Source organism: Talpa occidentalis, unplaced genomic scaffold, assembly GCF_014898055.3.
Source record: "Talpa occidentalis isolate TD23 unplaced genomic scaffold, MPIMG_talOcc4v2.1 talOcc4.4, whole genome shotgun sequence".
Classification (NCBI taxonomy): domain Eukaryota; kingdom Metazoa; phylum Chordata; class Mammalia; order Eulipotyphla; family Talpidae; genus Talpa; species Talpa occidentalis.
Genome location: NW_023604295.1, coordinates 50,928,001 through 50,951,055, shown reverse-complemented (window position 1 = coordinate 50,951,055; position 23,055 = coordinate 50,928,001). Strand labels below are relative to the sequence as shown.

Below are 23,055 nucleotides of genomic sequence, written 5' to 3'. Positions count from 1 at the left end.
TTCCCATACAATTCTTGATCATCTCAGGGAGCAAGAGTACAATGGCAACCTCAAATTGAAGCAATGGGTGGTCAAGAAATATCACTGAATCAGTGAATTTCAAACAGCCTGTCTAGTTATGTTATCAATATCATTCTTCAGAACCTGTTTCAAATTCATCTTCTAGAATGTCTTCCTTAGTTTAACCCAGTACTACCTACCACTCCAACTGACCAGTTGCCCTGGCAAATTGATACAATTATTAATTATTTACCTCATGTCTCAATACTATTCTAGTGTATGGAAAACTAGTAAAAAGTCAGATAAGGCCTTAGCTACAAGCACATTACACTTTCATTAGGAGATTCTTACCCACCATATACTGACCTACAGCATAAACTTCATCCAGTGTAGCTCACCAATCTTTACGTATGCATATATTCAAGTATGTAATTATTCCGTGCAGGCTATTAATTTCAAGACCAAACTTACTTCTTATTGATACCTATGCCTTTAACCCTGGAAACTGAGGGTAGATTGGAACTTTGTGGCTCGTATCAGGTCCCCATGGTAGAACTCACTCCTTGATGGCTCATCTAATCTTCCTCTCTCAGCTTGTAATCAACTTAACTTTCAAAGTCTCTTTTGTACACATTAGGTAATATTTGTCCTCTGTATTCTCAAGGGACTGTGGTCACTGCCCAGCTAGGAAGCCCTACCCTTCATTATTCAGCAACAGCTTGAAGAGTATTCTAATTCTAACCTTCCGCCCTCTGACAGACCAGCTGCATCAAAGGCTATGTTCCTTTGTTTGTTTGCTTTTTTTTCCAGAAGTAGAATCACCATTTCAAACCAAGTTATCCATTAGAAAAGTAAGGGCCCTTGGGTCTAAATTTTCAAATTTTGTGAACCACAGCAAATCTAAACTAGATAATGCCTTATGTGAGAGTCAGGACTCATGTGGTCCCTTTTTCTCTGCCCCTCTGGATCCCTGCATGCTGTTCAGGGGAAGTTGCTGGCTTTTGAACTGACAGTTTGGAAATGAAGGCATTTTTCTTTTAGGGAGAATAGTCCTTCAGTGATTTAAACAACGAGCCTTGTGATCAAAATAATTCATAAAGGAAAAGATTTATGAAGTGACTTCACTAGCACACAATGCATTTTTTAAACTTTGTTTTTTAAATAAATCTGTCAGTACACAAGCCAAGACAACACATCTGAATGCAATATCAGTGGACACACCCTGAATCTCTTCTCCTTTGCTTGTCCAAGACTGTGGCAGAAAAGGAAAATGCTTCTCTTTGTCTTTTTTTATTTAATACATGTTTAAAATTTTTTAAAATGCTAGTTCTGTGAAAATAATTTTTAAAAGTGTGCATTCTATTATTTCCTACATAAATCCTGCCTTTAAAAAACACATTTTCCATTGACCATTTGTGCTTGTTTAAGAAAATAAAAAATAAATCAAGAAGTTCAACTTATAATGAATCCCTCTGGCATAAGGAAGCCTGTTCTAATCTCCCTTTATCAGGTTTGAGTGATAGTTCTGCTCAACGAGTATTGACAGGGCCGTCCTGTTTCTCAGGCTTTCGTTTCCCTCAGTTGGAGAAGGATACAGTGCATTTTCACATTCTCAAAGTCTGCAGTTGTTTTTATATAAGAAGCAATTTGCTTGGGTCACGTCAGGTCGAATGGGATGCCTGCCCAGCTCTTGGTTTTAAAGGAAAAACATACAGAAAGACACAAAAACACAGCAGTTTCCTTCATTAAATTCCACTCTACCTGCCATGGGCTTCTAGCCACAATGGAATTTCCCACCCTGGCCTAGCCTAGCCTAACTTTTATTTTTAGGGATTTTTTTCTCCTTAAATCTTATGAGCTTTCTTTCAAGTGAGATTTGAGGTGAGGATTATTAAATGACAGAGCAACTGCATAGTTTAAGAAGAATCAGACATAAGACACAAATGTCTGGTGGCTGTCCATGATATTGTTGGATAACCACTATCTCAATAACAATCTTTCAAAAATTTATTCATAATCATCACAAAACAGGTAATGTCATTAAAATCAAAACCTAAATCATGAAATGAAGAGGAGTTGTTTTAGTAATAGTATCTACTTCTACACTTAATTCCATTGCATTGAATAGAGAGAAACTTAGAAAAAAGGAAAAAAGTAAAACAAGGAGAGAATAAAAACACATAGAGAAAAGAAGGAAAAGAAATATGGGGGGGGGGAAAGGAGGGAGGAGAGAGAGAGAGAGAGAGAGAAGAGAGAGGAAAGAACAGACTCTTTGGACCATTCTCTCCTGAAAAACCATTTATGTCTCTGCCCATAGCCTTGGGCAATTGATTTAATCAGGATTGTTCATGTGGATTATCTAAACTATGAAAAGCAACAGGGAGAACTTCCAGACTGGGGCTGCTGCAAAATATTTGGTTTGGGGCCTGGAGCAAAGCAGATTGTTCACATTGTACTCAGGGTCCTAAGGAAAGTGGCTCAATGCCTATATCATTCTTTGTCCCTTTGATCTGCTTCACCATTTGGTGTCTCTTGATATTATGAAAATGACCCAGCCTAGTTAGTCTGGGAATAAAAAAAAGGAAAGAAAAAAAAAGGTCTGGTAATGAAGGAGTGAAGGAGGAAAATATACCTTCTTTCTATCTTTGCTCAGTAAATATAAAGAAGAAAAGATTTTATCTGGGTTGATTTGAATCCCACTCCCCCTATATTTAGCAACAGCCTGATCAAAGCCAATTTGAAGACTTATCTCAATAAATTCTTTTTAAAACATATCAAGTTGGCCCTCTCATTCATTATTTTCAAGCTGGATTTTGTATATTATTCTTTCAAATGGTGAAATTTATTTTGCAGGCATGTCATTGTTCTTAGCATTGTTCTCCTTTACCTATTTCAACTTCTTATCTTCAAACCCCCAATTCTGTGTTAAAAGTTGTTTGCTAATGCAGCCATTCCTTTAGTATCACAGCAGATTTATAAACCAAAGATTAGTTTATTCTGTCTGGCTTCCAAAACTGTTTACTGCTTGAAACCATTTCATGAGTTTGTGTATGCATGTGCATACACAAAAAATATGTATATAATATGTATTTGGAAACACATGGAACAAAGTCTTTAGAGGCCAAAATCACTGCCACAGGTTTTATAGACAATCCCCTTGCATATACTATTCTACATTAACTTCATCTTAGATCTTAGAATTTTGTTTCTTAAATGGATATCATTTTCCTCCATAAAACCAAGTGGTTTACCCTGGCATTTAACAGTAACTTAGTGATTTTAGAGTTTTTTCTAACTCTAAAGTAAATGTTCATGAGACTCGTGAACTTGTATCTAGACAATTAATCTGAACATTTTAGCAGTTCCCTGAGGCTGTATATGGTCTCCCCCAATCCCTTGCAAAACCTGAGATTTTGAACTGCTGTCTAGTTTGTGGTTGTGCTGCCCAGGAGTAAAGCACAATAATTACTCATGGTGACTCCCCCCCAGCACCACGGTGAAGTAGAGCACAAGGAAACCTTTACTACACTTTAGGCAGAACATTAGGATTAATGTTGAAAACCAAGGAACTAAGAGCCTGTACATATACCAACCTCAAGAAGAAGAAAATTTTACAATATTGGAGTTTAGAAACAAAAGTAGTACTGTGTCAATACGCCATTATGCAGCCAATCATTCCAGCAAAAGTAACCCAAGGACAGCCTTGGTACAAACGCAGACATTTTTGTGCATAACTCTTGAAACACTAGTTGAGTTACATGCAGGAAACAGACCTTATAGGTAACTTCCTAACACACACATACACACACACAGAGTGTGTATACATGTGTATATACATACACATATAGATACACACAACATACTACTAGATTAAACCAATGTATGTATACACTGTAGAACGATGAAAGTGAGAAACTGGGGCAGCCATGATTTTTGTGTAATATCACAAAGAATATAAACAGGCTTACAGACACTGGTGAGCATTGAAGACTGTTAGGATTTCTTAGGAAGTGGTCTAATTGAAGTAATTTTGCTAAACACATTTAAGAATGACTTGCTTGCTCCAGCATCTCTCACTCTGACTAGCATATAGCTAGACATGGTGTGCACAGTAAATTATCTGAGTATGTGGATGGAGTTAAACTTTCCTGAACAGGGAAAGCTAAGCTATGTGCACAGTATTTGTCCAGGTGTGCAGAAAGGTGGCACTATGAACATGGGCAACCGAAATATTTAACCATATGAAAAGGATTGTTTTAAGTCTTAACTTTAGGCAGAACATTAGGAACATTAGGAACTTTAGGCAGAAGAAGGAAAGAACTTGAAGGCTATTGGGCATTTTCAGGCAAAAAGGTTTTCACAATTTGACTGTTATGAAGAGAAGTAATGAAAATAAAATTTATACCTCCTTGGATTAAAACACCCGCGATACATAAAGCCATCTGTACTCAGAGTACCATGTTCTTATGACAAAACTGCCTGGACTCTCTTACACAAGGCTGTTATTAAAGAATTCAAACTAAAAAATAATGTAAGCTAGTAGGGAACAAATTATTTTGTAATATAACAATTCATTGGCTATGAAAAAAATGCAAAAAACATGGTTGATAAATATTATTTAGCAGACGTCATATTGACATTTCTTAGTAACAGGCTGCCATAGCAGCTTCCTAATGTTTAATTTTCCCCTCACTCTGAGCTTGTGGGAACTAGTGATCTTGTAGCTTTTAGTGTTTACATTCACTTAACCTTTCAACAAATTTTTGTTGAGTATCCTCTCAGCAGTACCAGTCTAAGATCAGAGTGGATCCGTTAGCTACTGTCACTGTCCTAAGTGAACCCCACGCTTCCTTTGTCCTTATATTCTGTGATTTTTACTGATTTATCCTGATTGCACATCTGGATCCCTGTTCCTAAATCCTTTTCCACCTATTTTTCTTTATTTCCCTTCACCCCATTTCTATCTACCTGTGAGAAGCCAAGACACTGTGTAGTTCTTAGCAGTGGTGGCAGTGCTATCTATTTCTTTTCTTTTTTTTTTTTTTGGCCTTTGTATTTATTTGACTTTATTTAAAGTTTCAAGGAGGAGAGGCATCTATATTTTGCTCATCAATGGAGACATATTGTGTAGATGCCTGATAATGTCTCTTTAGCTACATTATAACTCCAAGTGCCAGAACTTTAAGAATTGGGATAAACAGGGCCTCCCTTAGTGGCTCAGTGGTTGAGTGCTGGGCTGCGAAGCTGCCCACAGTCTCTGCAGCGCCAGTTTGATCCCTGGCCGCCAGTGAGGGTCCCACATGGCGAGACAGACCTCTCCTGCCTCGCCCGCTGCTCCCCTCAGCAGTGTATTTCTTCGTCAGTCTGCCTGTTCTTTTTTTTTTTTTTTTAAGATTTATTTATTTATTTATTTATTTATTTATTTATGTAATCCATTTGTTTATTTATTTATTTTTTTAAAATAATATATTTTATTTTTATATTCCCCATACAATTGCAATCCCCCCATTCTGACCCCAATCCCTCCCCTCCCGCCCCCCACCCCCAAGCAGTGCTATCTAGAGTGGCGCTCCAGCAACCCCAAGCACACTGACTTGATGGTGAGATACAATGTATTTTCCACAGTCAAGAAATAATTTGGTTTCCTATGCCTCAGTATAAGCATTACATGTCAACTCTGGGGTTCTGCTGTTAAAAAGCTTAGCAGCTACCTCCTCATCTACATCAGTTACTGAATCCTATCATGATAGATTTCTAAAAAGCCTGTTAGACTTTATAAGTTGCCTATTTCCTCTGAATACAGTTAATTTACCTTTCCCAGTGAGATGCAAATACAAAAAACCAGAGAGGTCCATCAAGATAATTTTAAAAAACAAGTAGAAGACAATAAAAACTGCAACATATCCTAGGTTACAGATGAAAAGTATGAAAGAATAAAGTGAAAAGTTCTCTTTTTTAAACTGCATCAAAATTTCCCTCTTAAGCTATAATCATGGCTCTTATTTTTTTAATATTTTATTTTATATAATTCTTACATCTTTTTTCATCTTTGCACAATGTATGCATTTTCATTTTGGTTATATTCCCCATACAATTGCACCCCCCCTCCTTTATTTTGACTCTAGTCCTTCCTCTCCATGCCCCTCCCTCTCCCCCCACCCCCGTAGTGTGTCTCTGGTTTATAGTTGCTTGTTGATTTTGATTTTTACTTTGTATTGATTAGTCTTTTTCCTGGTCTCTTATTTAAGTTTTCTAAATTCCTGCTATGAGTGAGACCATCCTGTATTTTTCTTTTTCTTTCTTATTTTGCTGAGCCTGATCCCTTCTAGCTCCATCCACATTGCTGCAAACTGCATGTGTTTATCTTTTTTGATTGCTGAGTAATATTCCATGGTGTATATGTACCACATCTTCTTGATCCAGTCATCTATTTTTGGGCATTTGGGTTGTTTCCAAAGCTTAGCTATTGTAAATAGTGCTGCTATAAACATAGGCGTGCAGGTGCCCTTTGGAATTACTGTTTCTGTGTCATTTGGGTAAAAAACCTAGGAGTGGAATTGCTGGATCATATGGAAGCTCTATGTTTAGTAGGTCAAGAAATCTCCACAAATCTCCAGAGTGGTTGGACCAGTTTGCACTCCCACCAGCAGTGCAGGAGAGTTCCTTTTTCTCCACAACCTCGCCAACATTTGTTGTTGCTAGTTTTTTTTAATATGTGAATCATGGCTCTTAAAACGTATATCAAAACAACTTTGCTAGGCTCATGAGGAATGGCCTGGGTAAGTATGGTACTACTGGAAGCAAAAGGTCTATATATATAAAATTTCATCATTTTTATAAACATGGGTGTTGCTAAATTTGAGGAAAAACAGTGGGTTGAATCAACTTATTCAAATATCAACCAAATGTGATATAATTGCAGGCTTTAGTGATTAAACACATTTTGGAAGAAATGATTCTACCCTTACTTTTCAAATTGTCTACCCTTTTATTTTTCTTTTGACACAAATTTATGGAAACCTAACTTCCAGCCAAAGAGTTAGAAAACTCATAAAATATCATTTGGGCATTATTTTGAAAAAAGTACAAGTAAATCAAAAGAGGAGACAGAAGTGTTTTGTGGATACAACAAGTTATATATTAACAACTAAATGCATTTATCTGTTGACTAACATACATGTTTAGAAAATCACAAGTGAAAAGATGCTCTTTCAAATATAGTATTTGAGATACTCCAGATATAGAAATATAGTATTTCCAGACAAAAACATTTTGAGTACTACAGTATAGGAAAAAAAGATACTTAGAAATTCATACTTAAAAAAATGCCACATGATTTGTTTATCATCTCAGTTCTTACGTTTTCTGGGAAAAGTATTAATGAGAGGTAGCCATTATCTTATAGCTAATGAAGAGTGGAAATCATCTGCTGCTCACCAATCATGCTTAGGAGCAACATAATATTTTCTCAGTCCTCAAATGGGAAAGGAGGATGATGAAATAATTTGAGACTGGAAAAAACTGAGAGAGTCTATGAACATTTTGTAGGTGCTATGTATTTTTAAAATAGTGTAATGCAATTATGACATAGCTGATTATTAAATATATAACCCTTTCAGTTCATCCTCCTACTTTTAAATCTGAAGGGTTAATTATTTTCTTAATTTATTCGTTTGAATAAATATCCACTTTAGAGGTGTTTGAAATCTAGCCCATCAATCTCCTCCAGGCTGTGTGACTTTGAGCAAGCTCTGAACTTCTCAGTCTCCTACTTTGCCCATTGGTGAGAGTGACATTAATAACAATACCTACCTCCAGTTACTATGAGGATCAATGAGCTTCATACAGTCAATTTGCAGGTTGCTTTTTCTACCTCTTTGGAGGAGGTTAAAATCCAATTACTTAACTTAAGCAACGCTTTAGCCTCTCTGACAATGTAATGTAAACATTTTACTTCTGGGTTCAGACATGCTCAAATCAGTAGAGCAAAGCCCTGTTTGTGTCGTTGGCCTCTTTTTGCCTTAAAACAAAATTGATTTACTCGTAAGTTTTAGTTCTCACTAGATCTCTTCTTAGTTGCATGCTACTAATGGTAAAATGTCAACTATTAAACTATTTGAACCAGGTGAATTTTGAGTGAGGAATTTATTGCGTCAATAGCAGTGAGCCAGCCTGATTTTCCTCTTAGGAAGATCATTATATAATAAGACCAATAAATAAATAAATAAATAAGTATAAAATATACATCTATGCAGAATATTAGAACTCTTTCTCTAACATGTATTTAAGTCATTAAAGGAAACTCTGATTCTTGCCTATGTAATTTGACATTTAAAAGAGAAACCATCACAGTTCTATGGAAGAAATTCACAGTTAAGAACTACTAAGTTTCTCAAAATTATACTTATTCCATTAAAAACAAACAACAAAACCAAACAAATGAACTATAGAAATATATATATTAGTGTATATAATGTGTTATGTAGGCTATAATATTTGTATATTGTATATACTGCTAGGACAGTGATTCGTAGCCCAGAGAACAATACCATACCTAGCAGACAATTGACATTGTCTGAAGATAATTTTTTTGATTATCACACTTGAGGGGTGCTATAGGTATTTAGTTGATTAGAGGACAGGAAAACTGCTAGTTGTTCTGCCCCTGCAGGAGAGCAACCATTTGTGTCTCCATTAAAAATTATCTGGTCCAGGATAGCAACAGTACTGCTTTTGAGAAATCCTGTGATGAGTGATACACCAGAGACACTGCTCTCAAGCCATCAGCCACCTTTCATGGTACAGTCTAATAGTTAAAAGACTTGATCTGGAAGGAACACAAAATCAAATATATATCTGACAAATCTGGATATAGTGTTGATGAAAGGATACATTAAGCACTTGCTTGGTAGCTAACTATGCCAAATATTACAAAAAAATAATTTTACATTACTGTGTCAACCAGACTAATAAGTTTCTTTAATTCCAGGAAGTCTAAAATATAAAGTTATGGACTAAGCAGCATTATCTAACAGATATTTTAAAATTATTTATAAAATGTAGTAAACACATCGAAAAGAAAAGATAGCTCAACATGAGTTGTGGAAAGTTATATGTAATTTTTTGAGGACAATATTTTTGCTATACATAGTAGTTTTAAAATGTATCACAAACATTTATTTTGTAGATCATAAGAACACCATACTTCTAACTCTACTCTTGGAAGACAAATCAAGTTAAAACTAAGAGTTTACTTTAAAAATCATTTCCCCCCCCAGGGGTCATTTTCAGCTGAGGGAGCACAACACTAGATCTAAGGTAGCTGTGAAAGTTATTTTTTAAATAAACCACAACTATTCTGCAAACATTTAACTCAATACCATGACTCTGTTAGAGAACACTGATTGCATGTGAAAGAAGAACAATATAAATGAAATCTGAAAATGAAGACAATATGTGAAAATTCAAACATGTGACATTTTATTTTTTAAGGGTTTCCTTTGAAAGGCAATATACATTTTTCCAATAAAAAGAGTGCCTGAAATTGACATTTAGGTGAGCATTTGAATGTATGTGTGATGTCAGATGGCTTTACTCTCCTCTATCATTATTCTCCAGTGCACACAGGAGTTAATATGTATTGAGGATCTCCCTCAGAGGAAATAAGTTTCATGTCTTCCTCCTTAGAAACACTAGTAGTTGCTTTTGAGGTAGGCACTTCTTGCTGATGAGGAAAGGAAGGGTGAAATAACTGCTTTAGCCACATAGAAAATGAAGTAATTCACTAATTTCTGACCTGCCAGTATATCTATCTCCTGTTTTTCCATTTTAACTCCTAGATTTATCTTAGAAACATTTGACATTTCTACCTTTAAGACAAGTTTTTTTAGAGATTGAGGAGGGGAGGGTAGAGATGGTTTTAAATTTTCATAGCAGCTCAATTCTTGGTATCGCCTACCAAGAGACAACACTAAAACGTATTTCTAGAATAACGCAAATGAGATAAGGGGAAAAAGGAAGGAAACAGGAATGTTTTGGCAATGTGAAAGATTCAGAAAAAAATCTAATTTCTGCTCTCAAGATACTTATAATCTTGTTCGAAAGATTAATCCACTTAAAATAACTGAAGAACAATAAGAAACAGTATAATTAAGAGTAAAATGGGTGGTAAAGCAAAACGTTGTGGGGAGGCCATGTCACTGACATCATTTCCAATTCAGGGACAGAAGACAAAGAGTCAAATGCAACCTACTCCCATTTCTTTCTTTTTTTTTTTAAACCTATTTTATTTTATTTTTAAAGATTTATTTATACAAGCACTGGTACAGTCAAAAGTGTGGGAGGGTGAGAGAATTCACCAGAGCCAGAGCGGGGAGCAGAACAGGCAGACTGACGAAATACACTGCTGAGGGGAGCAGCGGGTGGCAGGAGAGGTCTGCGTGCCATGTGGGACCCTCGCGGTGGCTGGGGATCGAACTGGCGCTGCAGAGGCTGCAGGCAGCTTTGCAGCCCAGCGCTCAACCGCTGCACCACTAGGGGAGGCCCCTACTCCCATTTCTGATATTAGATTCATAATACAGTTTTAATCCCATTACAAAAATTTGAAGGAACTGTTGACATTTTTTGCTGCCCTGTATTTACGTTTTAAGTATTGCTTGAAATACCAGGTCACATGCAGAGATGTCTGCTCTAATGCTCTAAATGGTATTTGTTGGCCCACCTGAAGTTAGGGTTAGCCTGAACACAGCCAAACACTGCACAGGGAACAAGGTAGTCAGATTGCTTATAAGTAGGCTTGCATCTTTTTTATACTGTTTCATTACTTTTACCATAAAGACTAGACTTCTAAAGAACATTATTCTCTTGAAACAAAAAATATTTATTAAGAATGCCTTTGTAAAGTCCAACATGGGGGTGTGCAGAGGATAATTTACTGTGAATTTCATGGTGCTTAGACTTCAGGGCTCCCACTTACGTGACTACTTCCTAGATCTTCTACTAAATTTGTAAAGCTAATTTTGTATTCTTTTTCATAATGAGGGTTCCCCAAATAATTTAAGTTTTGGGCAGAATCGTGATCTATCCTGGGTATAGAATAATATTTAAGGGATCAAACCTAACAATCTTGAAAGGTCAGTTCTGAAAAGGGTAGATAGATATTTCATACTTTTGCCAGAATATTACATACATTATTGTAGCCAAATGTATCCCTCCTATTGTTGCTGCCTTGCACCCCCTGCCAAAGAATAAATGCCCTCTTGCCTTTTATACAAGGTTACTATACTCTTCTAAATTAAATCTGTCTGTTCAATAACTTAGGAATAATCAAAGTGGTGTTTTTTTTAGATGAAAAATTCAGAAGAAGATAATTTCTAAGAATAAAAAGGTACAACAGAGAGACTCACAACTTTTTTCACTGCAACAGCAATAATTATTACTCATAGATGAGGGATGCATGCGTTTAAGAGAAGGAAGGACATGGAAATTCTCTCAATACAATTTACAGTAGTATGTACTGAAAAGTGTGGTGAGTTTATGCAGAGTGTGGGAATTTTTACCACGAATAACACCACGTGTCTGTTTTTCTGGTTTCTGAAAACCCCAAATAAATCCCACAAGCACCTCTAAACCCCACCATGGAATTCTGACACTTCTGAGTAAGAAGTTCAGAACAAAATAAAACTTTGAATGCACTATGTCTGTCTGCAGTTTTTCCTATAATGCCTTGTCCCAATTTTTTGAAGAAAACTGAATAAAAATTAATTCAAGAAAAAATGAATGAAATTACTCCAAATGGAATACTAAATTGAAAAATAATAGTTAAATTGTTCATAACCATTTCCTGTTATATTTTCTCTCTCTCTCTTAGAAATAGAGTAAGACTGCTTCAAATAAAAAATGTAAAACTCATCCCGTCCCATAAAGGACCCACTCACGTAAACAGGAAGCTTATTAAAAGAGCTTTTCTTGGATTCCTGGCAAGGCCCACTTTTTATTTTGGTGGCAGCACCTATTAAGGAGAGAACTTTTTTGTGGGCAGGGTGAAAAATGAAATACTGCAAATCCATCAGGCAGCCACTGGATTTGAGTTAATTGAATGACTTGTGGGAAGTGGGAACCAGGTAGCTCTGAGATCAAAGAACAGCTCTTGGGCTAGCCCTGGCCTATCGAGGATGGCTTTCTCTCTCCAGGCATCACAGATATGCCTTGTCCCAGTTTGAGGTTCCAATGGAGCCAACATATGCCAGTCCACAATAGAGCAAAATGCTTCACATGCACACCAACTATTCTCTCCTTTTCTTTAAGTTGAAATCCTCTTTTTGCTTATTTGTTTCCCTGCCTTCCCTTTCTAGGAAGTGCTGTAGCATAGTGAAGAGTATAGGTTTTAGAACTGGAAAATGTGGTTTCTTGCCCAGGCTCTGCCAAATACTGTGATGTGTTGCTTTCTTGGACCATCATTTTCTGGTATGTAGCATGTGGGCTAACAATTCTTTGCGCAGCTCAGGTTTCTCAAAGCATGGGTAAACATCACCTGCTTCGAAATCACTTGGGATGAAAATATATTTTCTAGAGTTCCTCTCTGATCTATTAAAGTAGGTGCTCTGTGAGCTAGAAAACCTTGAAATCTGCTTTTCAAAGCTTCTTCCCAAAAGATTTTTGTGTACACTTAAGTTTTAGGGCCAGATTCTAACTTGTCTCAGAGTCAGAATTAAATTAAACCAATTAAGTGGAACTTATCTGTGAACTGCAAATCAAGACATACAAGCTTAGCTGTTCTCATTAGTTGTTATTTTCTAGGGAAGCCCAAAGCACCAAAGCAAGGACGTAGGGCCATTTTCCCAAAGATCTTGCTTCCAGCAAGCCATTCCCTGTCACACCAATAGCAATCCACTTTATCTTCAGTTAGGCGAGATAAGTTCACTGGGGGCTGGGGGAGTAAAGCTGAGAGCTGTGACACAGGCGGGGCTTCTGCAGAATTTCATTTATGTGACTGTACCTACCCCACAGGGCGATATAAGGATTAATTCCTATTTGGTAATTTACTGTGTGTTAAATGCCTCAAGCCCCTTGGAGGAAAGTGCTATATAAATGTAAAATAATAATTATAATAATAATAACCTAGACTATTTAACTGATCAGTGAATTAGCCAGAAGATTTAGGCTGCCAAGGGACAAGGCTGAAACCATTATAAGTAGAAACACTTTACATCATCATATCTCATAACTGTTATCACAGAAAGGGGAAACAAAGAGTGAAAATGAAGATAAATCCATGTTCTCCATAGATTTAAATGACAGGTTCACTAGTAATGTTTCCTGAAAGCCAGGAAATGCAAAAATGACAGCTGCAGTGTAATTCTCAGGCACACACCCTGAGGTTTTATACACTTTGGTCTTTCATTTGTATAGAAAATATCTCATCAGGACAACATGTAAAATTTAGCACTTGACTATGCTTTTGTTTAGTGAAAATGTGTTCATAATTCACCCCAATTGGTACGTAATGGTTTTTCTATTGGGGAAGTATTGATGCTATTCTGTGAAGTTCCAGGTGGTATCTGAACAAGCAGTTTACAATCAATTTGACTCTGAATCTACCTAAGAAAACTAAGGTATATTTCAATATCTGAATTTAGGAAACTGAAATTTACAGGAGATGCCTTTTCTTTCCAGGGAAATATTTTGGTATGTAAACTCACATGATCTCAACTGCCCACCATTCTTACATTACTTGTTTTACTTATTAGATTCATGAAGACCCTTCCACTAAAAGCTCAAGGGGCTGAACCCAGAACTTTCATATACTGAACATGAATCACTTCTTAAACTACAGAAAGCAAAAGAAAAGGCTATAGAAATCTTAACGGGCAAGCTTCAGATGCTCAAAAGCAATTGTTTAGTTACTCTACTTAGTTATGCATCATTCAAAACACTTTCTAAATCAGGCAAGAAAGGTTCTTTTGTGAAGAACAGGCTTTGGGGTCTTGGACAAGTTTTAATTCTAGTTGTTTTATAATTCACACAGCTTCGATGTGTATGTAAAGAGGCACTGTACTTCCACGTAATAAAGTTTGCAGTTGAGTATTTGGAAAGGCAAAGAAAGCGAGCAAGGACCGGAATGAGCATGTGGTAACTTGCTCTTTTTTTAATTATTAATTCCTAACCTCAAAGATTTACATTTTTTGAAAATATAATAGTGAGTGAGTAAAAACAGGTGTGCACTAAGGTAAATGAGTACCAGAAAATAAAGTTAATCATTATAACTCAAAGTATCTTATGAATACTAAAATTAAGCTTTCTCTGATGACAGGGTAGGGAGAGAAAGAAAAAGAAGGGAAGAAAGAAAGACAGAAAAAAAGAGAAAAAAGTAAAAAATCAACAGCCAGAGTTGCAACTAATTTTCTTTGCATGGGATAGTGAATATTAGAAATGTCTTTTAATTTATAAAGTCATGTGGTACATAATACCTAACATTGCAAAACAGTCCAAAAGTGATGTGTTAAAACTCATACATTCATAAACACATACACACACCCCTCAAAAAATATGGGTTTTGGTATAGCTTTCTGGCTTCAAATGACCTCTGAAAAAGAAGAAAATCAGTGTCTGATAAAGTGCTTCTGCTGGGGTCACTAGCAGAGAATAAATCCATCAAATGCTGTCAATAATTATTCTTACTACAAAGGTTTTTAAAATTCATTTTTCCTTGATAGATTTCTTTCTTCTGGTATAGCTAATATGGTAGCCAATGCCCTGGTCTTCCAGCCACATAGAAATTTCTTGTCCTTGCATCACAAACCCAGCTGTACTTATCAAAGTGGAAAAACTGACAGCGTTGTCTGAAAGACACAGCTTGGGATAATTGCTCCTTGTAGTTCCCCTGTCAATGAATATTATCATATTCTTCTCACGAATAAGGTTACTGTACTTTTTTTTTTTTGGATTTCTACACACTTAGCTACTAAGCACATTACTGTTCCTTTAATGAAATGGACTAAACGTGACAGTGTGAGCTGTGGTTTAGCATTCTCAAGATTCTATTTTAAAGTCACTGTGTGCATATTTTTAAAAATAATCTTTATGTCTCCAAAAGAGGTAAAAATAACAATAATTTTTTACTTGACGTTAATGTTTTCTTAAGGAGGCTGAGCGATATCAATGGACAGGCCCAAAGAAAGAGAAAAAAGACACATGAAGCTAGGAAATATACTCTCTTATTAAATATCCTTCACCTAAAATGTACAATGGAAGTCTGTGACATGATGTGTTTTCTTTCCCCATCAGTTTAGGCTAACGCATAGTTTGTGGGTTGCAAGTCAAAAAACCATGTTTTAAGTCTTCTAATGATTTCACAGCTTCTCCTTAAATTTTAAATGCTGACTCATTAAGAAGGAAAAATTTCAACGTATTTCAGTGATTAATAACAACAGCAGCAGCAGCAGCAGTAATAACAACATCAATATCAGCTAACATTCACTGCATCTTTACAACATCTCTGCCAGTTAGAACTACTAGCACTCCCATTTTATAGGTGAGGAAATATAAGCATAGAGATTAAAAATTTTCTCTAAATTACACAGGAAGTAATTAGAGGAGTGAAGATTCAAATGTAGTGAGTCACCCTACATTTTGGTTCCATGAGGTCCAGTGCTCCTCACCTCCCCTGAAGTTCTTCCCTAACTGACCAGTTCTCAGTGCTTACTTTCCTTTCTAAACACTTATGTACTGGTTTGCACACAGCCTGTTTTGAATAACATTGTAGTTAAAAGCTCAAGCTCCACTGGGGATAAAGATTTAGACTCAGATAGTGGCAGTGCTAAACTATGTGAATATCTGTGCCTCAGTTTTTCCTGTGTAAAACAGGAATAATACCAACTTCATACAGTTACTGTAAGATTGAAATGGGATAACACATATTAGAGCTCATCGGAGCACCAAGAGCTAAACTTTAACTTCATTATTACTAATTTTTACCTCTTAATACATATCCCTTTCCCTAATGACATTGTATTTCTTTTCAGATAGGTTATCAGGATGAATCCTCACTGTTTTTTGTAGGGTTTACCAGATGATTAATATATGTTGTTGCACTCTTAGATGTATTAGGCCCCACTGAAGTAACATGTATTAACTCATTACATCTTCATAACAATACAATCAGGTACTATGTTTATTTATAATAACTAATATAATACACACACCCAGTATCTAAAATTTAGTGAGCACTAACTGTGTTCCAGGAACTGGGCCAAGTGCGTTACGGAATTATCTCAGGCAATTCTCCCCAGAGTCCTTTGAACTAAAGACTTTCAAAATCTTTATACAGGATGAAACTGAGGCCCACAGAGATCCCACAATTACATGTTCAAGAATGTGACTCTTTCACCACTACCCTATACTACTTGCTGAAGAATGAATTTTAGATATGTTCAATAAATATTTGATCTTGATGGTGAATCATTTGGATACTTATTTCTGTCACCAGAACATTGTGTCTATGGCAAATAAATGTGACCTATCCAACATTGTTCATTCATTAGGGAACTTATAAAAAATGATTATTGTGTGCCAGGTATATGCCATATAATGGCATTAAAATACAATTCATCTAAAATTTTCTCATCAAAAGCAATTAAGGATTTAATGTTATTTCCTATACCATTATTTTCTATGTCTACTCATATAAAATTCAAATTTCTCTCCCTGCCCACTTTCTGATTCCTTTTTTCAAACCCGTTTCATAGCATTAAATTTATAAAGATTTTTGCCCATAAGAAGCTTATATGTCAAAGTAAGGAAACATTCTAATTATATTTACTCTTCATTTTGAGGATATTTCTTTTTCATATCTGACAAAGTCTTTGAGGTGATTAAAGAAAGGCGAAGCAACCTGATTAAAAAAAAATCTTTCATTTACAATCTTTTGTCTGTAATATTCTCATAATAGCTTAGAAATTTTAAAAGAAGGTTTAGCCGTTTTTGACTTTAAGATTTCATTTTTTTCTTCACATGTTTAGATTGGCATTACAATCAACAAACAAGAAAATAGGAACATATTCCACTTAAAAAACACTCTTCATTGGTGTGGTGGCATAATCAACTAATATCAGCATCACTCTGAAATAGTTTCTCTTCTTTTTTTTTTAATAAAAGAGTTGAAAAAACATACACATAGAACTCAAAATCAAACATGTATCTTAAGGAAAGAAAAAGTGTAAGGGCAACAGGAGATCATAACCATTGCTTAACAAACCCTTCAATCAGCTAGACAATTGTGTCAATATTTTTTTTTGCCTCCATGTTGAAGGTATAGGCAGCATTCCGTTTGTGATTTTAAACAAGATTCCACTTAACGGTTGGAAGTGAATAATTCTAAAGTCGAAATTTTTCAGGTACACTTGAAAGAATCATTATTTCTTATGTATGATTTTACGTTGTATTGAACTAACAATTTCAAAAGAAGTAACTTTCAATAAAAGGAAACTCTCTGAAGAGTATGTCATTAAATGGTTCAATTAAGCAGAAATCATTTAAAATATAAATTCCAATACCAAAAAAGAGTATTTTATATTTTTCTAGAGAGCATGAGCATAGGAATGACCTCAGAAAGCTTATAATTCATTAATTTATTACAGATGTTTATTACACACCTCCTATATGATAGACATTAAAATAGACAATAAAAATACAAAGAGTAATCAACTTGATCTGAAAAATCAATGCAGTGATTGGGTAGGCGAGAAAGAACAGAGATGAGATAATAAAGTGATTATAATCCTAGCTGCCAGGGACTGAGGGTCTATCATGTGTAGCAGCAATGTACTATGTACTTTACCACTTCACATCAGTCCTGCAAGAGAGAGAGCATAATCTCAAAGGAAAAAATTAAAGGGCTAATTGATTATAATAGGTTTTGTGGTGACATACAACAGGTTATATTTTATTTCATAAGTAATGAGGGAATATTTTAAGTTGAGTTATGATATGATTAAATTTCTGTTTTGGAACGGTAACTTTGGTGATCCATTTAAAATATAATACCAGAGGAGGGCGGAGCAACATGGCGGCGAGGAGACGCTGCGAGTAAAATCTCCCATTAAAAAAAGTTAATAGGGAGGAAAAGCGGCAGGTCCCAGTGAGAACTGCGACACGGAAGATAAGCGGATGACTCCAGCAAACTACCCGAAGAAGAAAGTTGCCATAAAAGAGGACTAAAAGAGTGTTTTTTAAGCCAGAACCCTGCTCCCCTCCCCCACCCACAGAGTCGGCACTCTCCGAAAAACAGAGAGGAGGAAAAAAAAAAAAAAAACAAACTAAAGTGCTCATGGATCATTCTCCAGGATCGATCACATACTGGGGCACAAGACAAACATCAACAGATACACCAAGACTGAAATCATACCAACCACCTTTTCTGACCATGAAGGCATCAAACTAGAAATAAACCATAAAAAGAAGGCAAGGAACTCTCCTACCTCATGGAGATTAAAAACCACACTACTGGAAGACCACTGGACTAATGAGGAGATCAAAGAAGAAATTAAAAAATTCTTTGAATTGAATGACAAGGAAGACACCAATATCCTAAATGTATGGGATGCAGCAAAAGCAGTAATAAGAGGAAAATATATAGCAATAGAAGCTCACATCAAGAAACAAGAAAGAACTCAAAGAAACAACCTAATCTTGAAGCTCAAAGATCTAGAAAAAGAACAACAAAAAAAACCCAAAACCCGTAGAAGAAAAGAAATAATAAAAACCAAAGCAGAAATAAATGAAATTGAAACTAAAAAAACAATCCAAAAGATCAATGAAACCAAGAGCTGGTTCTTTGAAAAAAATCAATAAAATAGACAAACCCCTAGCCAGGCTCACAAAGGAAAAAAGGGAGAAAGCACAAATAAACAGGATCACAAATGAAAGAGGAGAAATCACAACGGACACAGCAGAAATCAAAAGAATAATCAGTAACTACTATGAACAGTTATATGGAAACAAGTTCAACAATCTAGAGGAGATGGACAAATTCCTACAACTCTACAATCACCCAAAGCTAGATAAAGAAGAAATAGAACACCTAAACAGACCAATTACATGCAGCGAAAATGAAATGGTAATCAAAAACCTCCCCAAAAACAAAAGCCCAGGACCTGATGGATTTACAAATGAATTCTACCAAACATTCAGAGATGAATTAGTGCCTATCCTTCACAAACTCCTCAAAAAAAATTGAGAAGGAAGGGTCAATACCAAACACGTTCTATGAAGCCAACATTACACTAATACCAAAAACGAACAAGGACAACACAAAAAAGGAAAACTACAGGCCAATCTCCCTAATGAACACTGATGCAAAAATCCTCAATAAAATTTTAGCTATCAGAATCCAACAATGTATCCATAAGATAATTCACCACGACCAAGTAGGATTCATTCCAGGAACACAAGGATGGTTCAACATCCGAAAATCAATCAACGTTATCCAACACATCAACAAAAAGAAATATAAAAACCATATGATAATATCAATAGATGCTGAGAAAGCTTTCGACAAAGTGCAACACCCATTCATGATAAAAGCCCTTGAAATTCTTGGGATACAAGGAACATACCTCAACATCATAAAGGCCATCTATGACAAGCCAACAGCCAGTATCATTCTCAATGGTGAAAAGCTGAAAGCAATTCCATTAAGATCGGGAACAAGACAAGGATGTCCACTCTCACCACTGCTTTTCAATATAATACTGGAAGTCCTAGCCAGAGCAATAAGATAAGAGAAAGACATACAAGGAATCCAAATAGGAAAAGAAGAAGTCAAACTATCACTATTTGCAGATGATATGATAATATACATAGAGAACCCCAAAAACTCCACAGAAAAACTAATTAAACTAATCAATCAGTTTAGTAAAGTGGCAGGATACAAAATCAATACGCAAAAGGCAGTAGCCTTCCTATACAAAAACAATAAATCTGAAGAAGAAATAAAAAAAAAACATCCCTTTTAGTATCAAAACAAAAAAAATCAAATATTTGGGAATAAATCTAACAAAAGAGGTAAAAGACCTATACAAAGAAAACAATAAAACACTGTTAAAAGAAATAGAAGAAGACACAAAGAAATGGAAAGACATCCCCTGCTCATGGATTGGAAGAATAAACATTATTAAAATGGCCATCCTACCAAAAGCAATATACAGATTCAATTCTATTCCAATCAAAATTTCAACATCATTCTTCAGAGAAATAGAACAATTATTGATGAAATTCATATGGAATCACAAAAAACCCAGAATAGCCAAAGCTCTCCTGAAAAAAAAAGAAGGGAGTGGAGGCATCACACTCCCAGACTTCAAACTATACTACAAAGCCATAATCATCAAAACTGCATGGTACTGGAACAAAAACAGACATACAGACCAATGGAATCGAATAGAAAATCCAGAAATAAATCCACAGATTTATGGTCAACTAATCTTTGACAAAGGAGCAAAGACTATGCATTGGAGCAAAGAAAGTTTGTTCAATAAATGGTGCTGGGAAAACTGGGTCGCTACATGCAAAAGAATGAAGCTTGACCACTACCTCACACCATACACAAAAATCAACTCAAAATGGATTGAAGAACTAGATATAAGACCTGAAACCATAAAATACATAGAAGGAAATATAGGCAAAACACTATGTGATATGGACATCAAAGACATCTTTACAGACACATCACCCAAAGCAGTGATAGTGAAGGCAAAGATAAACAGCTGGGACTACATCAAATTAAAGAGCTTCTGCACAGCAAAAGAGACAATAACAAAAACAAAGAGAAACCCCACCAACTGGGAGAACATTTTTGCACACAACACTAATGATAAAGGACTGATCACACAAATCTGCAAAGAGCTGATGAGTCTCAACAACAACTAAGAAAATAATCCAGTCAAAAAATGGGCAGAAGAGCTAAAAAGAAACTTCTCTGAAGAGGAAATGCAAATGGCCAACAGGCATATGAAAAAATGTTCAACATCACTTGTAATCAGGGAAATGCAAATCAAAACTACCATGAGATACCATCTCACACCAGTGAGAATGGCACATATTAAAAAAACTAGCAACAACAAATGTTGGCGAGGGTGTGGAGAAAAAGGAACTCTCCTGCACTGCTGGTGGGAGTGCAAAATGGTCCAACCACTATGGAGAGCTGTGTGGAGATTCCTGGACCTACTAAACACAGTGCTTCCATATGATCCAGCAATTCCACTCCTAGGTATTTACCCGAAGGACACAGAAACATCAATTCCAAAGAGCACCTGCACCCCTATGTTTATAGCAGCACTATTTACAATAGCTAAGCTTTGGAAACAACCCAAATGCCCAAAAATGGATGACTGGATCAAGAAGATGTGGTACATATATACCATGGAATATTACTCAGCATTCAAAAAAGATAAACACATGCATTTTGCAGCAACATGGATGGCGCTGGAAGAGATCATGCTCAGCGAAATAAGCCAGAAAGAAAAAGAAAAATACCGGATGGTCTCACTCATAGCAGGAATTTAGAAAACTTAAATAAGGGACTAGGAAAATGAATAACTATAAGAAAGTGAAAATCAAAATCAACAAAAAACTATGAACCAGAGACACTCTGTGGGGGTTAGAGGGCGGGAGGGGAGGGATTGGGGTCAAAATAAGGGGGTTGCAATTGTATGGGGATTATAAAAATAAAATTTATTATAAAAAATATAATACCAGTATACTCTGGCTGAAATGTTCACCTAGAAGGATATATATTTTTAGGGCAGAACCATGTGATTTTCTGACTGATCCAAATTCATCACTACAAACTAATATGAATTAAGTTATATCTGGTTTTTGAAAACACAGATTTGTTGTCACTATTTATTTTTAAAAGGCATTTTTAATAATCCTCATTAACTTACCAATAGACCATCATTCTGAGATAGCCATGATTGCTCCTAAAGACTGTACAGTATCATCTCCTACTAAATTCCATAATACCCTAGCAATGTCTTGCCATATTAGTCTCCTCACTATTCCTGAAATACAACAGATTCCACCATGGCTCCACGACTCAGTTCTGATTTTTTACCAACCTTGATTTTTTTATTCCTCTTCTGTATCAAGTGAAAACCTATTCTCCAACATTGCTTGAAAGATCACTTTTTTTTTTTTTTAAAGATTTATTTATTTATTTATACAAGCATGGGTACAGAGCGTGGGGGGTGAGAGAATTCACCAGAGCCAGAGCAGGAAACAGGACAGACAGACGGAGGACACTGCTGAGGGGAGAAGTGGGCGCGGCAGGAGAGGTCTGCTCGCCTTCTGGGACCCTCGCAAGCGGCCGGAGATTGATCTGGCGCTGCAGAGGCTGCCGACAGCTTTGCAACCCAGCACTCAACCGCTGAGCCCAAACGATCACTTTCTAAAGTTCTTCTCACTTATCTTAGAATCAACCACTTTCTCTAGTTTCCCATGGCACTTTGCCTATTCTTTTATAACAGCATTTTTTTCATCTATTTTATATTGAAATGTATTGTTTCCAAGTCTCTCTCCAAAAATCTAGATGTTTAACAGTCTGTGAGCACTGGGTTTGAATCATTCATGTAAGTTTTACAAAGAAGGCAATGAAGCACAGTGTAGTGATATACGTGGCCAAGTAATGATGTTTGAATGCTATTCTGTCATAACTAATACTCAGTAATTGTTAGATGCATTAATAGAATCATTTGTTCATTCACACAACCACTTTTTCATTCATTCAATAATTTTATATGCTTATTGACTGGCTGTAAAAGCTGCTTTATAATAATATTTTCTGTTCATTTGGATAAATATTTTACAAATCAATGGGCTAAGAAAGTTTCTCTAAAATTCTATTATATGACAAAATTAATGTTCTTGAATCAAACAAAGCATGCATCTAAAGAGTACATACCATGCTGGAATCAGGAAAACTGGTGAATTTTTACAGAAAACTAAGAAATGTACTAGCTCACTATTTAACATCACTGTCTCTATATAGTGTATAGATAT

At 35.8% G+C, this 23,055-nt stretch overlaps 1 protein-coding gene across 30 annotated transcripts in view; it reads right to left on the bottom strand.

Moving 5' to 3' along the window:
• The window catches only part of ZBTB20 (zinc finger and BTB domain containing 20), a 775,686-nt gene that overhangs the window by 337,584 nt on the left and 415,047 nt on the right, over positions 1-23,055 (bottom strand). The window contains exon 8 of one of the 30 annotated variants that reach the window (XR_008553868.1): positions 9,174-9,724. The exons of the other annotated variants lie outside the window; for them this stretch is intronic. The gene's annotated coding sequence lies outside the window, so the exon portion shown is untranslated. Of the gene's footprint in view, positions 1-9,173; positions 9,725-23,055 lie in introns of those variants that run through there. 30 annotated transcript variants of the gene reach the window in all.